Source organism: Camarhynchus parvulus, chromosome 2 (genome assembly GCF_901933205.1).
Source record: "Camarhynchus parvulus chromosome 2, STF_HiC, whole genome shotgun sequence".
Classification (NCBI taxonomy): Eukaryota; Metazoa; Chordata; class Aves; order Passeriformes; family Thraupidae; genus Camarhynchus; species Camarhynchus parvulus.
In genome coordinates this window covers 73,697,520-73,710,425 of record NC_044572.1, presented here as the reverse complement: position 1 = coordinate 73,710,425, position 12,906 = coordinate 73,697,520, and positions in this window count along the sequence as shown.

The following is a 12,906-nucleotide window of genomic DNA, read 5'->3' as shown; positions in this document are numbered from 1 at the left end:
AAACCACAAATCATGAACATGTTTAAACATACATTTATAGACAAATATAAGTGTATTAGAACTGGTTTGGTGCATTACACCTTAGAAGCTATATTTAGCAGGAGCTCATGAAAGAGGAAAATTATCCAAGACCCAGTAAGTATGATGGATGAAGACAACTGGAATCATAAGTCCCAAGGGGAAGAAAACAATTTAATACCTCATAGTCTTGCAAACAGGCATGAGGTATAACCCGTTTTCCGTGCCTGCAAATAATGACACAGGAAATAGGGGGCTTAAACTGCAAGAAGGAAGATTTAGATCTGCTATTCAGAAAGCTTTAGAGATAACAACGCACTGGAATAGACTGTTAAAGGGGTTTCATCCTTCCTTGCAAGGATTTTTAAAGAATGAATTAAATTCTTTCGCCTGCCCAGAATGACAGCTATAATGGTAAAATATTCCCTGTTGCAGTGGATGGTGTTCAGAGTGCTGTGACCTTCCTGAAGTGTCTTGAAAAACCACCTCAGGGGCACAGGCACATATATGCTCATGCTGGTGATTTCAGCTCTTCTGTGATCTAGGTGATGCAGAAAGAGAGATGAGGTCTTTGTGTGGGGTTCCAAGGAGAGCCTTTATTGACCTTCTTGCTTGAAGCAATCCAGGGACAAAACAGCTGCTCAGGCAGGGAAAGCAGGTGTTTATATAGAGATCTTGAGGGGAGGGACAGGACACTAGAGAGAATGGGATGAGGGCCTAGAGCAAAGGGGAAGGAACAGTAGGTTGCAAGGGTTCAACATAAAGCAACAAAGGATTCTGGAGGTGATCTTTTTGCTCTTCCTAATCATAAAGGGTTAGGGCTTAGGGGTTGGTCCTCCAGGAGAGCGCAGCAGGCTTTCCTTTGGCCGGTTCTCTGGCCTCCAGAATTCCCCAAGACAGGGATGAACTAATTGAATTTTTGGGCCTCTTTCAGCACTACTCTTTAACAGCTGTGTAAATAAGTAATCATTACAAAAGGAGAGCTACAAAGTTTACTTATTAAAAAAAGCCATTTTCAGAAAAAGAAAAGGTCAATGTGGGCAATTTGTTAGACATAGAAAAGTCCAATTTGTATTTTAATGAACATTTTCTTAGAGGGGGCTTTTTTTTTTTTACGTATTTATTGCTAAGAACAAAATTATTTATTGTTCAGTTGTTGAAAAATAGAACTGCTTTCATGTATGTAAATATGATGAAAACATTAACTATTTTCACCTTTTACCTTCTCACAAAGTTTAAATCTCAATTACTCCAAATGTAGTAATTTTGCCCTTAGGGTTAGGGCAAAAAATGATTATAAAATGCTTAAGTTTTGAATCTATTTGATTTGTTAACTTTCACCTAATAAAGTAGAGACGTTCAAAAGAAAGTATAAGTGGTGCCTGTCAGCTATAGAGATTGAACTTGGACTGAACTTCTCTATTGGGCAAAGATGATCTTGGGTTACATAGCTGAATTTCAGATGATGCTATGAAGAAGTCATCAACTCAGAAGACAGTTTTATCTGATTTATAAGCTTCTAATTTATCTGTTAACATGTTATGAAGTTTTGCTGAAAGTATATATTATGTTCTCTAAAGACAGAAGTAGCAGAACCTTAATTCCTGTCATTTAGTTTTGGTTTGGGTTTTTTTTAATTAACTTTGAGGAATTGAATGTAATAAAGTGAATCTGCAATACTGTTTAGTTTTCCAGCCTGAAAATATAATTAGTCATTGGATACTGATGATTTTGTTTACACTTTGCTGAAAAACCAAACAAAAAACCCCAACCAAACAAAAAAAACTTCAGATGGAAAACATTAGTGGTTAGAGATCATATTTATAAGTACTGTCTGGACATTAAAAAGAGTACATTTGTTATTCTAACTTTTTCAATTCACAAAGTGAAAAAAGTATTTTGTGTTCTCGTATAGTTTATTTAGTAAAGATGATCAAAATGTAAATAAAATGCAAAACTTTATTGAGTATAGAATGGAAGTATATCTGGCCTACAGGACAGAATGTCAGCTCTTACAGAAATCATTGAAGATGTTTCTTTTCAAGAGAAAATCTTCACATTTATGTATATTATTTAGTTAATTGACTTGTTTTCTTGTTTTTCTTTTAATACAGCTGAGAGCATTTTATAAAGAATTGCTTTTGCCTTATCCTCAGGTTGTTTGCCTTTTGAATTACACCTGTCTTTTTTGTTTATTAAATTTTATTATATTATGTTATGCTATAAATTATACTATATCATACTGCAACACATCAAATCACATCACATATCATAATCAAGAAATGAAGTTCATGATGCTACTGTTTCATGACACCAACTTGCCATCTTCCTTGTTCTCCTTGGTATTGAGTAAAATCTTCGAGGTTTATTTTATACTTACTTCATGCTTTGCAGCATATTATTCAATTTTAACTCCTCTGTCCATTCTAATAAAATGCTTTTCTTAACCATTATTTGCAATAATATGCATAAAATGCATACTGATGAAACTGCTGCATGTACATAGATTCTTGAAATAGGCCATTGTATCATATTTAAATTATTCTAATCTTATTTATAAATCTTATCAAGTAAGACTACTGAACTGCATTCCTCCATATTACACAAATACATTTTTCTATGCTCAGTACACATTGTTGACCATTAATGCTTCTTATTATCTCCAGTGAACATAATCGCTCACAGCTGTAGAGTAAGAATATTGAGTAATTTGAAATTATAGCTTTTTTAAAGGTCAATGTCCTGTAACAGAAATTACTTGCAACAAGCTTTTTATATTGCTATCTTCCATGCAATTCAAATTTATTTCCTCTATTTTTACTACAATTGGTGTAAACCAGCAAATCACAATAACCTCCAGCTCCATGCTGATTCCCTGCTGCTGTTGAAACCGGCAGTCTCGCATATAAATCATACTTTTTTTATTACCCAGAAATCTTTCCGATTCTTCAGGTTCTTAAGGTCTTCTGGTGGTAACCTTTACTAAGGTAAAAATCAGATATATTCTTATTTGTAATCTTTATGTATCTGCAGTGAAATAAAGAAGAAAAGCCATACTTGCCTTCACCTCTGCTCATGTGGAGGTAAGATTGGAAAGAACAGGGACAAAGATGTAGTTGTGATTCTGTTGAGGATAGCCCTTTTATTCTTGGAATACTCCTCTACTGTGTCTGGCCTAGATTAACTATACTTTATATGTCCAGAACTGGGGAAAAGTATTCTAGAACAACACATAATTGGGCCCAACATGTCTGATATTTCATTGCCTTGTATCTTCTGAAGTCCTTTATCTGTGTAAAGTAAAACTAATGTAGAGGTGTGATGTTGTCTGACTCTGATTTAGTTCTGCAATCACTGCTTGAGGTGTAAAGTAACAGAGAATATATTGTGCTGTGAAATGAGTCTGAAGGTGCCAATTTGTAACTTCAACCAAAAAGACTATTGAGTAGCTGATAATTCTACTGTGTGCTATAGACTACTTAGCAGATATTGTACTACTAGAGAGTTTCTGAAATTATGGAGAACTTGTCTATTGCTCTTTAGAGAAAGGATTCGTTTTTATTGTTTTTTAAGCTTTATCAGTGGACTAAAAACCAAATTTTTTTTGTGGATAGTACATTTTAAATTATGCTTGAACAAAAAGTTAATCTATTAGTATGTAATTATATTTGTCCCTTTTTAATTTATCTTTTCATATAACTCCATATAAAATCTTGATCATAGTACTATTTGGTTTGCAATTTTTTATACATTTCTTTTCTTTCTCTGGGCAATGTTAGGTAGATGAAGAATTGTGGTTAAAAAGTGGAATCTTCAGAACTTACATGATATACTAATTCTAGTATGCTTTTGCATAATTGCGTGTGACAATTATACAGATTCATCTTAGTCCTGCAAATGTGTAAATCTGTCATGTCTGGGTTTTTTTACTGTATCAACTTGTGGGAGTTTACCGGACATAGTTTCTTCTTTTAATCACTATGCTGCAATTATTGCTGGGATCAAAAAATGTGGGTTTCTTGGGAACCTGCATGTAATTAGCTGCTGTTAACCCAGAAGGCTTAGAATATCTGAGAATTATCCTGAAGGAAAGTAATTGGCCCAAAAGGCTTTCCTTTTATGCACAGAAAAGGATGAGTTGGAGGGAAGAATATGATGTTTTCATTATATTGTAGACTTGTCAGGAGAGTGATGCTCTAGGCAAATATCATTAGAACCATTATTTGAGTGGAAGTTATATTATTAGATTGGTACAAATCCTAAAGAACTTCCTATGAATTGAAGCCTTGTTTTCATAGAGGTACAGACACTTCTATGACATTTAGAAATGTTCTATGTCTGATGGCTGAAATGATCAGAAATTATAAAGTTTAGTCAAAGTCTTTTACAAACACGGCTATGTTAGTCTCTTGAAAGCATCATGCAATGTTATGATGATGGCACAGCGGTGGATATGCCAATCTTGCAGAATGAAACTTTTCCTTCCAAGCAATATATTTGCTTTCTCTGTTTTGAGACCTTAAAAGATTAACTGAGAGGTGAGTCAAAATGTGCACCTCCTAGAAACTTAAGTAATTTGCACTCTATATCACTCGAGGAATACCCATAGTTTGAGATGAAGTCTCACAGAGCAAATTCCATACATTCTGTTAAAGATTGAAGGGTGAAGTCCACGGACTCTCTTGAATAATTTCTGGTTAAAAAAATTAATAAAAGGCAGGGCTTCAGGAATATTTTTCTTATCAAATTCTTCTAAAGATATCTAATTTCTCAAGTTTATTACCTGTGTCTGGTTTGTATGAAGAAGTGAAAGTAGAAGAGAACATATTTATTAGCAGAAATTTTCTCAGGTCAAATGGTACCCAACTTTAGAATTAATCATTTTTAGCATCAATCATTTTTCAATGTGGTTATGACAATATATTTTCTGTTGGAGACTATGAGTATTTTAAAGCATTCCAACCTACCAAGATGAAAAGCAGTATTTTTGATCAGTGTCTGGCAAGGGAAAAATATAGAAGGAATGTAAATTACTGTCTTTAATCAACCATTTAGTATGGTGCTGTCATACAAAATGTTATTTCTTTATAAAATGAAATTTAAAGTTTTCTGGAACTTCACTTTTTGGGATCATAAATAAGTGGTTCTGTTCCCATATTTGCCCAAAAAATTTTGGAAATAAACGTATGTAAGTTCAGTAGTCAAATATTTACAAGCTGTTATTTATCTCCAGCTTTTTTGTTTCAGATATGCTGGTATTTACTTTATTAGTGTTTACTGTGAGAGCACCATGCAGTTACTTTAAGGAAGACTGCAACTTCTCCACTTTTTAACATTGCCATATTTCTCACTGAGATTCTTTCAACAAGTCTAAAAGCCTTCTGAGCAGCTATAGAGACAGCAAACATTTGGACAGGATTGTTTTTGTCCAGAGCAGACATACTTTGTTAAGTGGAAAACTGTTGAGAAACATTGGACTGCAAAAGAACCTTTTTGTGGTTGGAGAGAAACCCTAAACTTTGTACTTCAAACAAATATTCTTAATGGGGGGATCAGAACAAGCAGAACAAGTCCTTTGTATTAAGACAAAAATTATATTACCTTCTTTCTTCTTTATTACACTTTTTTAAAACTTGAAGCTTTAAAAGAAGTTCAGTGTTCTCCACTCTGTTTCTCTTTTCATGTACATCATTCCAGCCCACAAATCTTATGTCTGCTTCTTTCAATACTGATCTGACTTGTGTAAGAGTGGAATGTCTGGGTTTGGCCAACAAAAACTTTTAACTGTTAAATTTTGTTGCAGATCTGGTAATTCTTGGTGTCATTCAGCATTAACTGAATTTCTCCAGAGGTAAGGTCAATAGCTTTCAGATTAGTAAACTTCAGTGACAAGGAGGCAAGGAGGATGTGGCCCAGTTCAAATACCTTACAGCTGCAGTAGGTCAGACTTCGGCATCTATGTGCACACATGTGTGTGTGCATGCACAAATAAATGTGTAAGATGTCTTGTGAAGAGAAATTTCAGTTTACCTTTGTCAAGTATATCCACATAAACAGTAACTTTAAAATTTAGTTAAAATGGAGGAATGCCAAGTTAACTTGTTGAAACAGGATTGTGACAAAAATACTTAATCAAGGCAGTAGTGACAAAACAATAGCTGTGTAGCTAGAATACCAAAGTATTCTTTTAGATCACAGTTTGGATACATTTCCCCAGGAAGGCAACTTTTGCTTGCAAGTGAAGTTTTCTCCCTGATTAATGTTTGTATATGTGTGTGTATTATGTGACAGTTAGAGAACAATTTCATAGCACCAATATGTTGTGATTTGGGATGCAACTTGCATTTTTCTTAGGTGGACAGCTAAAACCTGTCATATCTAGAAGTACAGACATCTATAAAGTTATTTTTCTTTTTGCCTTTTTACTAATAAGCCCTATGTAAGCAAAAAAAAATTACTTTTTGGTCTTCCCTGGGAAAAAAAATAACAAATTAGAATTACGAGGTTTTTTGTTTGTTTTTGTTTTGTTTTGTTTTATTTTGTTTTATTTTGTTTTCAGGCCATATTCCCCAAAATCATTTAGTACTAAATTTATTTAAACCATTTAATTTTAAAAATTGCCTCATTCAACCTGCTGGTGATGCTTCTTTTTATGTGAAACAGGATACAGTTGGCTTTCTGAGCTTCAAGTACCATCTTACATCCACTATTTTGTCTGTCAGTAGCCCCAACTCCTTCTCCACTGGCCTGCTCTCAATCCATTCATGCTCTTGTCTCTAGTGATACTGGGGATTATCCCAATACAAGTGCAGTAATTTGCACTTGGCCTTCCTATTTTTATGAGGTTTGCATGGGCCCACTCCTCAAGTTTTTAAGGTCCCTTTAATGGTGTCCCATCCCTCAAGTAGGTCAACTGCAGCCCTCAGCTTTGGTGTCATCTGTAAACTTGCTAAGGGTACAGTCGATCTCTTTGTCTATGTCATTAATAAAGATATTAAATAGTATTGGTCCCAGGACAGGCCTTCAAAGAACACCAGTCATTACTGGTTCCCACTTGGACCTTGAGGTGTTGACTATAACTCTCTAGGTGCCATCCAGCCAATTTCCTAGTGGTCCATCCCTCAAACCCATATCTCTCCAATGTAGAGGGAATAATGCTGTGGGGGCCAATATCAAGGGCCTTACAGGAATTTAGGTAACTGCAGCTCTTGCCTAGTCCACTAGTGTAGTCACTCCATCACACTGTCACAGAAAGCCACTAGATTAGTCAGGCATGATTTGCTCTTGGTGAAACTGTCTTTCTTATGTTTTGACACGTCCTGCAGGAGGATTTGCTCCATGATGTTACTGTACAAAGTGAGGTAGTTCCCAGGGTCCTCCTTTCAACCTTTTTTTTAAAGTAGGTGAAACATTTACCTTTTTCCATTCACTGAGGACTATGTCTGGTTACCGTGGCATTTAAATTTCACAGAAAATGTCTTGGAAACTACACTAGCCATTTATTTCCCTTGGGACCCTGGGATGCATGTTGTTGGATCCAAAGGAGTTTATTTTCAGTTGCTTCAGGTGGTCTCAAACATGATCTTATCCTGTGAACCAAGGGACTTCATTCCCCCACTCTATCTCTTGAGTTTCAGGGGTTGAGGTGAACAGGAAGAGAAATTACCATTGAAAACTGAGACAAAATATATTGATGAGTATCCCTACCATGTTGATTGTTACCAGCTTTGCCATCTTATGACAAGGGGAATGCGTTTTCTTCAATCTTCCTTTTCTGACCAACATGACTGTAAATTATTTTCTTACTATTCTTTGCATTCCTAACAAAATTCAGCTCCAGCTGCACATTAACTTTCACAATCCCATTCCTTACCCATGTGGGAATTGTCCCTGTATTCATCCTAGGATATGCATCCCAGGATGCAGAGAGATGACTAGGATTAAAATGAGAAGATGGAAATTTTAGGGTAAAATGCAGCTTCTGTTCCTTGGAGGGAATGGGGTTGACATACTTGAAACCTATCCCACAATGATTCCTCATACACATGATCCACAACTATAAGCACTTGCTAAGGGAGTTGGGGGGGATAGAGCAGAGGATGGAGCAGAGTCTGTGGCCAGTCTCTGTAGAAATTCTTGCAGGGAGGGGAACCGGATGGTACAAGTTTTTTCAGCTGATAGACCTCATAGTACCATTCACCAAGGGAGATAAGAGAAGATGTCCTGCTGCTGAGCCAACAACTGTGGCAAAATCATTCTCCTTCATTAAACTTGGTTCATTATAGCCTAATTGTAATAGGCTGAACTTGTTTTCTCCTCCATAGGGGCAGCTATTGGGTTAGAACCACATTCTGTATGCTCAATATTTTTAATGGGGATGTATTCTCTGTATTCTGTTTTGAATACATTTTTGCAGTCAGATACCCTCACCAGAAATCCTGAAACCTTAACCTGTTACAATTTTATATTAATAGAGAATGTTATCTTGTAAACTGATGGTGTGAGTCTTTCATGGTTGCTGGCAGTTCCTGGCAATGAGTAATATTCTCAAACAAAGTGTAAGACCCACTGAGGGGTCATAAGTGGGAAGACCTGCTGAGGGGCCTCCCTTGTGCCCTCCTTTGATGTGTGTCCCTGAATAAGTCAGTCAAAGTGCCCTCCAGTCCAGCAGCACTGCTCAGTGAGGGGTTCCCCTAAAAGGCACTGACAGACTGGTCAGGTACAAGGGTTTCCTTTCCTGGGACATGGACAGACCAATCAAACACTAAGGGCCAAGGAAGTCTCCTCCTCTTCAGATGACACTGAAAAGTGCAGGTCTTCTTCATTCCTTGGGAAGATTTATTTCTTTCAGTTAGCCAGAAAGTCCAGACTAGGGTAGAAAACATAGTTTCTGAAAAAAAAAACAACATTATTTGATTGGGAAAGGAAAGCATCCCTTTTGGGTTTTTTGGGTTTTTAATTTTTTTTAAATATGTTGTCAGACAACCATCTAGTTCTCATGCTTTTTACTGTAAACTCCAATTTGAGAATCTTTGGGGCTTTCTCTTCTTCATAAGCCTCTCTAGGTATTTTGCCTGAAGTAATTCCATGCAATGGAATCCTAATTTTATTTTAGAAGTATTTTGACCTTCTGTAAAAAAAATAGCTATAGGGCCCTAAACCCATTTTTCCATTGCAGAGTTTAAAAGCTATTTTTAAAAGCTATATTTAAAAGTGTTTTTTTTTCCTTTGGCTTTTCCCTCTTGCATGATATCAATCAAGGAATGCATTAAAAGAGCATATTTCATTGCAAGGGTTTTACATTTGCTTACAAAAATGAGGAATCGCGGCATGCACAATGCATACCATACTCACTTTCACAGCAACATAAGGCCAGGCTTCCTCCATTTTTTAAGACTTTATAGGCAAGTATGAGTTTTTCTGTAGCCCTTAAATCCAGAAAGCCAGAAGAAAGCAGCAAATAATGAAAAAGATATTACTATTACAAAATGTTATAATTCTTTAACTAGAAAGTGATTGTTAAATTTTAAACATAATGGAGATTTTACCGGATAACAAAACATGCCAATAGGTGGCTGGAGTGACAATAAAAGTCTCAGTATGCACTGGTTTAATTATAGCGTAATAATGTCTTGGTGCACTTGTCTTAGACATATATTTTAAGATGTGGCATTTAAAGTATGGGCTTTCTAACCAGAGAAAGTATTGCTCATAATGTAACTGCCATCTTTCTTAAACTTTTCTCTATTTATAAGATTACAAAAAAATGTGGGTTTTATATTTATACACCTTCTTGAAACATGACTGAAAATTTTCAATAGGTTTCTTGAAAGTGAGCTGAAGGAGAAAAATGTACATTTTCATAAGTCCAAATTCTTTCACTTATTGTAATGACTTAATTAGGATAGGGAGGGAAATGTGATACAGATCGAGTGAAGATTTTAATAGAATTTTTTACATGAATTAATAAGTTCTAATCTAAAGCATGATTTTCTAAAGATAGTCCTATTACTTCATCAATGTTACAGCTGGTGTTGGTTGCAGTGCCTGTAAAGCTTTGAGCTTTACTACAGCTGACGAATGAGTCACTTTCAAGAAATTAGTAAAATTTTACTTCTCTATTAAATGTTTCTTTAGAATATGGCCACGCAGTTTTGCAAATGAAAACCCTGAGCATAAATTCCTGATTTTTACTGTGACCTTCTCAGTGCACTTTTGCAATGATTTAAAGAAACAGTGAATATTCTGCTGACTATAGACTTACAGTACACATAATCTGATAGAGTATAGTTGGTGAGTTCTGGAGTTACTTCCTGATGAAGTAAACCAAGTAGTAGAAGAAAATTATCTTGAAGGACTTTAAAAGTGGTGTTAGTGTTAGAATCTGATTATTTAGAGATTCCTCTGCCAAACTAAGGTGCAAACGTGACCATATGCCAAAGTCAGTAGTACAGATTTTACTTAATAATAAATGTGAGGTAGAGAAACAAGAAAGAGGCAGAGGGAGAGAGAGAGAAATTAGGATGAAAATAGTCACCACCCCATGGATCCAACGGCATCCCACTGGTCCTTCTTCACTGTAGTCTTCACAGTGGTTGCTTCACAGTCCCAGAGTTGTTCTTCTGGAGATACCACCTTTGTATGGTCCAGGTTCCAGATATCTATCCATGGGGTGGTTGCAGGTGTTCCCATACCTTGGGATAAACAGTTGTTTCCTTTCTCACAGTCTGCCACTGCCTTTCATCCAGATGCACTAACCGGAACGTTTTAACTAGACCTCACCTGTGCTAGGCCTGGAATTAGTGCCTCCCTGCTGCAAGCTCCTCTCTCCTGTGCTTATCTCAAGTTCCCACTAGTGGTGGCTTTTCTTATGGTAAGTTCCTTCTGTGGCTTTTACAGTGTTTGAGGCAATTGTGACCTTTAAGTCTCTTACAGTTAGATGAAACAAAGCCATGTATTTGTGCTTATTCTACTGGTATAAATCAATTATGTCAGTGTGAGTGAGGGAAAAAATAACTTCATTGTGTGAGCAGCTAAATTAATCATCGATATTAGAAAGTCTTTTCCCATTGTTCATTCACAGCTTGTCAAAAGAAGACATGTTCAATTACTAAACACGAGAACAGCTACACAAAAAGTAACTGTATGTATGCAGAAGAGTGAAAAGAGGAAGCCTAAGTCAGCACATTCCTTTTTACACAGTGCTGGTGAATTGGAACTTATGTTGACACCTGGTTTTCTCATGACAGCTAGTCTTTAAAACTTGAAATTAGGGGAATGGAGACTTTCCCCAAACTATGTCATTAAAACCCCAAAAAATCAAAGGATTTGTTCCACTTACCACTTCCTCTGACTCTCTGCTTTCCTTTCGTACTCTCCTGCCTGGATTTAATATCCACTGAGTATTAATATTTTCTACTTTCTTTGGAAAGGCATAACACACGTTCAAGCTCCAGTCTCATTCTTTAGATATACCATGTTTGGTTTTTTTTTTTTTAAGAGAGTACTTCAGACTGACTTGAGAAGGAATTGTTAGGGAGGGTACCAAGCGGGTCAGGACCTGGCAGGCAGGGTCCTCCCATGACCCCAGACTGGAGTGGGGCAGCTCGGGGACACTGGGAGCATCAGGCACCTCTTGGGGACAAAGTCTTGTGCAGATCCATGGGTAGGATGTGAGGCTGAGGCATCTGCAACACGATGGGCACTGCCATGGGGAGGGCCCCTGGCACAGCCTCAGCTCAGAGCAGCTGCCACAACTGTAGGGTGTCCCAAGTGACCACATCCCCAAGGGGCTTCTGTAGCTTCTCCCAGGAAGCTTCTGAAGCTTCTTCCATCCAGCCACCAGGAAGGAGGCTGGATGGAAACTGTGTGAATGAATATGTACATACATACCTTGTCTGTCTGTGTATAGTTCATATAAGTAGCATTGCTATGTGTGTCTGGGTGTGCATCTGCATACAGTTACTTGCATTTCATGCTACAGGGAAATCTGCTGTCACTCTGATGATTCTGTGCTTAGCTGATGCAGCTCTTTGCTGAAAGAGTTACTTGCTCAGGCCAAGGTTGAAGTTCTTTAGGTATGAGGCACAGAAGACATATTATCAAAACTGAGATATGTATTTCTAGGTGGGAAATTCAATTTCTAATAGATTTTGGTTTTATCACAGGTCTAAATCAGGATTTTCTGTAAAGGTGCTGTTTCCTAAATTTTTTTCTGTAGGTTTAAGTGATAACTGTCCTCATTTTGTCTCTGTAATGGAAATACACTGTAATTTTGCATGTGGCTTGCAGACTACACTAAAAAAATATTTGAAATGTACTATTTTATCATAAAAAGTACTCGTCATGCATACTCTGAGGTGACTTTTGCAACATTCTGACATATTTTATTGGTTTTATATGCTCAATATAACAGAGTATTTGGGAAGTTATTCACTTTTAGGCTGCTATGGATTTCTAAACTGCCCACTGTTTCTCATATTTGGTTTCTTGAGTTCTTCTTCAGTGTATCCACCTTCCTGTGCATAGGAACTAGGAGATATGGCTTATTAATTATACAGGAATTGCATAATCTTGCTGTATTTGCCTCAGAATCTGGATGCCAAAATTGTTCATGTGGGAAATAAAACCTTTTTGGCCTTTTTCCCAGAGTACGCCATTTGATGCTTAGTGACAATACAAGTGAATAAAAAAATACATAAAGTGAATACCTTTATACTTCAGTTATGACTGTAGGCAGGAGATGAAGTAAGTGATTACAATCTATTCTGGTCTGCAAATATTGACCTGACTGAAAGACAGTTTCTTTAGTAGTAGAGATTTCCACATTTTTTTTTAATCTTCAATATAATGTTTAAGAATATTTACCACAAAAATTGTAGTTTTGTA